The sequence below is a fragment of the Tachypleus tridentatus genome, chromosome 4 (assembly GCF_004210375.1).
Source record: "Tachypleus tridentatus isolate NWPU-2018 chromosome 4, ASM421037v1, whole genome shotgun sequence".
NCBI classification, from domain to species: domain Eukaryota; kingdom Metazoa; phylum Arthropoda; class Merostomata; order Xiphosura; family Limulidae; genus Tachypleus; species Tachypleus tridentatus.
Window position 1 is genome coordinate 7,277,302 of NC_134828.1, and position 4,363 is coordinate 7,281,664.

The window sequence follows — 4,363 nt, forward strand, 5'->3', positions numbered from 1 at the left end:
GTTTTTTTAAGCACATGTAATTTTGATTGGTAAAAAACTGACTTTTCGACTTAAAATTATAAAGTAGAAAAAGAACTTGACTACAGAAAAGAATGTAGGAGCTTATATTATTTACCAGAATAAACTCTTGAAGGCAAGATTATTATATTCTCATGTGATTTATTTACTTTTGGAAAAATAAAGGTTTCTAATACTTTAACAAAACAAAAAGTAGTGAAACAAATTAACATAAAGTTAATAACATATTGCTATGTTTCTGATAAAAATTGCATCATTAAGTATAAACAGTATTAGTGCAGTACGTGAAGTTACTCATCAAAAAAACCATTTTGAAGATTAAAAACAAACACCTAGGTCTCTGGGTGGAAGAAAACACTTCTCTGTAAAAAGCAGCAGAAAGGTCTCTGGAAAACAAAATTGTCCTACAGTTTCCACAGCAATAAAACAGTCTCTTGAAAAAAAATAACCCTACAATTTCCATAGCAACAAAAAGGGCTAAAAAAATCACTGGATAGTTTCCACAGCAGGAGAAAGGTCTCTTTAAAAAAAATCCAGCCTATAGTTTCCATAACAGGAGAAAGGACTCTCCAAAAAAACAAAAAAGTCACCCTACAGTTTCTAGAACAACAGAAAGGTCTCTTGAAAAGAAAATTCACTGTACAATTTCCATCTCACTAATGGTGGGAAAATCACATATAGCCAATTGTGTAGCTTTGCATTTAACAGCAAACATTTAAAATATTTTGTTACAAAAATTCATCAAGAACAGCTGCTTTACCCATAATATAAGATTCATGAAGAACAGCTACTTTACCAATCATATAAGAAAAAAAAAAGATTTCATCCCTACTTGTATTATGTGGTTCATCTCACACCGTAGTTCATCTCACACCGTAGTTCATTTCATAATGTAGTTCATCTCACACCGTAGTTCATTTCATAATGTAGTTCATCTCGTACTATAGTTCATCTCACACCGTAGTTCATTTCATAATGTAGTCCATCTCATACTATAGTCACTGCTTTGAGTAACAATTACTTCATAGAATTTTCAGATCTTACAGCTTGTTATACAACATTTGTCTCTATCTCCCTCAAAACTTAAAATATTTTACTTTTTGTATAATATCCATTTATAAAATGTGGTGTACAGGTAGAAGATTAATAATGTATTTACTACTACTACAAATTAATAATTTCTTTGAGAAATACACCAAACAATGAGAGTACCATTCACTTATTTACCATTACTTATTACAATTCTATTACTTCTTTAAGAAATACACCAAACAATGAGAGTACCATTCATTTATTTACCATTACTTATTACAATTCTATTACTTCTTTAAGAAATACACCAAACAATGAGAGTACGATTCATTTATTTACCATTACTTATTACAATTCTATTACTTATTTAAGAAATACACCAAAAGTGCCCCCTCTTTACATAAATGGTAACTACAAATGTATAATTCAGGAACTACAAAGGTATAAACTTGTATTTACAGCATTAATATATTATCTTGTACTTCTGTAAATGGATAAACAACAAAATCGTCTTTTTTTCTAAAACTACCCACTGAATACCATCCCCCAAAATGTCTTAACCCAGTGGTTAAACTCTCACTCAACAGGAAATTATTTTAACCCAATAATGTCAAATTTAGTATGGTTAATTGGCTTAATTATGTTGTGTTTCTCCTGGGGAAGATGTGTTAACTTGTCCTGATTTCATTTGACCATTTCTGAAATGGGGAGGCCATTTTATCTCATTTCAGCAATTTAACATTGATAGTTCAGAAGGTAAAAATAAACTCATCATTTCACAATCTGATTACCTCAACGAAACATCAGCAGCTAAATATTCAGTGAAAACTGACACAGCTGTGCACGTACGTCTATTTGATGACATTATTTCAGTGGTTAAAAACTGCTATGTTCCACCACTAGTACATAGCCATATAACCAAAACATCTGGTAAACAACACAACAGCTATAAAAGAAGAAATAATTGCTTAGGCAAGATAAAATTGCCTCCCCATTTCAGAAATGGTCAAACAACTTCAGAAAGAGTTGAACTAGTTTCCTCCAGTTAAGGGGTTAAGGCATGACAGTTTTGAAGTCCCAACAGAATATCTTCAGAGGTATCTAAACATCATAATTATAAATCTGGTCAAAAACAAAATAAAACATTCTACATAATGTATCTATTCCATCATAACTTTGTTGTGTACAATAAGTCTTTTACTTGTGTAAATCAAATAGCCCTCCATGTTAGCTTTAAGTTATAAAGTAATGCAACCTTACTATACTACATTTTCCATAAAAACTATAAACTACTGATACATGAGGGCTGTACTGTATTTGTTATATAAACTCAGAATAGAGTCAAGAGAAATATTCAGTGTAATCTACAGATTTCCTAACCCAGTTAAAGAACATTACCAAACCAGCATCAGATGTTTAGTCTTAAGTTGCTATGGTAATTTCAGGAGTTTATGTAAATGGTCACATTCTAAATAAAATAATTACTACAACTTCCGTGATGGAAATAACACCCAGGAATTTAGAACTTCACATTGAAATCTCATGGAACACATAAAAAGTTCATATTTTTTCATTAGATCCAAAATGGAACAATGATAAATTTGTTTCTAGGTATGTATACAAATACATCTTCCTATTGAAAAACAGAATTCTTTTATTGTTTTTGTTTTCTTACAGACAAGGATAATTTCACTTTATATTTAAATATGTAGGTACAAATTTTGAATCCATTAATTTATCAGCATTTAGGAGCACATATACTGTTGTGCTGGAAACATAAAACTTACAGAAGTCATGCAAAAATGAAAACCACATTTGAAGTTTAAACCTGTCAATCACCTTAGGTGTTATATGTATACATAACATTGAACACTTATCAGTCACCTTGGATTTAATGTATACATAACATTGAACACTTATCAGTCACCTTGGATTTAATGTATACATAACATTGAACACTTAGTCACCTTGGATTTAATGTACACATAACATTCAACACTTATCAGTCACCTTGGATTTAATGTATACATAACATTGAACACTTAGTCACCTTGGATTTAATGTACACATAACATTCAACACTTATCAGTCACCTTGGATTTAATGTATACATAACATTGAACACTTAGTCACCTTGGATTTAATGTACACATAACATTCAACACTTATCAGTCACCTTGGGAGTAATGTATACATAACATTGAACACTTAGTCACCTTGGATTTAATGTACACATAACATTCAACACTTATCAGTCACCTTGGGAGTAATGTATACATAACATTGAACACTTAGTCACCTTGGATTTAATGTACACATAACATTCAACACTTATCAGTCACCTTGGGAGTAATGTATACATAACATTGAACACTTAGTCACCTTGGATTTAATGTACACATAACATTCAACACTTATCAGTCACCTTGGGAGTAATGTATACATAACATTGAACACTTAGTCACCTTGGATTTAATGTACACATAACATTCAACACTTATCAGTCACCTTGGGAGTAATGTATTCATAACATTGAACACTTAGTCACCTTGGATTTAATGTACACATAACATTCAACACTTATCAGTCACCTTGGATTTAATGTATACATAACATTGAACACTTAGTCACCTTGGATTTAATGTACACATAACATTCAACACTTATCAGTCACCTTGGGAGTAATGTATACATAACATTGAACACTTAGTCACCTTGGATTTAATGTACACATAACATTCAACACTTATCAGTCACCTTGGGAGTAATGTATTCATAACATTCAACACTTATCAGTCACCTTGGATTTAATGTATACATAACATTGAACACTTAGTCACCTTGGATTTAATGTACACATAACATTCAACACTTATCAGTCACCTTGGGAGTAATGTATACATAACATCCAAAATTTGTCAGTCACCTTGGATTTAATGTATACATAACATCCAAAATTTGTCAGTCACCTTGGGTGTAATGTATACATAACATCCAAAATTTGTCATACACCTTGGGAGTAATGTACACATAACATCCAAAATTTGTCAGTCACCTTGGATTTAATGTATACATAACATCCAAAATTTGTCAGTCACCTTGGATTTAATGTATACATAACATCCAAAATTTGTCAGTCACCTTGGATTTAATGTATACATAACATCCAAAATTTGTCAGTCACCTTGGATTTAATGTATACATAACATCCAAAATTTGTCAGTCACCTTGGGTGTAATGTACACATAACATCCAAAATTTGTCAGTCACCTTGGATTTAATGTACACATAACATCCAAAATTTGTCAGTCAC

The 4,363-nt window shown here is 31.2% G+C and overlaps 1 long non-coding RNA gene across 1 annotated transcript; it reads right to left on the minus strand.

The window, feature by feature from the left end:
• Positions 1–3,732: 3,732 nt before the first annotated feature.
• Positions 3,733–3,958, minus strand: LOC143248524 (uncharacterized). Its single transcript, XR_013027033.1, has 2 exons — positions 3,851–3,958; positions 3,733–3,807 (listed from the first exon to the last, which is right to left on the minus strand). It is a non-coding gene; the product is annotated as an uncharacterized LOC143248524 (long non-coding RNA).
• Positions 3,959–4,363: the final 405 nt, after the last annotated feature.